Source organism: Arachis ipaensis, chromosome B10 (assembly GCF_000816755.2).
Source record: "Arachis ipaensis cultivar K30076 chromosome B10, Araip1.1, whole genome shotgun sequence".
NCBI lineage: Eukaryota > Viridiplantae > Streptophyta > Magnoliopsida > Fabales > Fabaceae > Arachis > Arachis ipaensis.
In genome coordinates this window covers 20,800,096-20,800,791 of record NC_029794.2, presented here as the reverse complement: position 1 = coordinate 20,800,791, position 696 = coordinate 20,800,096, and positions in this window count along the sequence as shown.

Sequence of the window (696 nt, the reverse complement as noted above, 5' to 3'; positions counted from 1 at the left end):
TACAATATGAGTTATTGAATTCTGCGAGTTTAGTAAAATCCCTTATGAATTGCATTTTAAGTTAATTTTTTTTCCTTCTGGCGGGAAAGAGATGGTGCGATTTTTTCGTGTAGGCAAATGACGAGGATGAAGCTATTGTTGGCAAACTGCAAGAGTAGTGGACCATTGGAAGATGAACTTTAAGCTAGAGAATTAGGGATTTGGAAGCTTGCCTTAGGATTTTAAAAATATGGAACTGTGTTTTAGGTTTGTTTGTGTTCTTATTGTGGTTGTGTGGATTGGATATGGCTTAGTTGTGGGGAAATGGTATAATTGTTGTTAATTGTAGAAATCAAATTGACATGAATGCATTTGATAGGTTGACTATGATCATTTTCTGCAATGTATAATTATCAAACTGCAAATAAAAATAACATCTGATTGAAGATAAATTATAATAGCTAATATGAAAGTTTCATTTCCATAACGATAATAATGTCATAGTAGCACTTGTAACATTCACCAACCTTGATGTCTATATAGTATCATCATTACACAAAATACTGAAACCCTTTAAAATAGAACCACCTAATCAAATCCAAACTTAAACACTTTAAACATAATCACCAAAATGTACCCTAAATGTGACTTATACATAAGCCCAAGCTTCTTCAATTCGCCTCTGAATCCTGACCATTTTCTGCTCAAAACCATGCC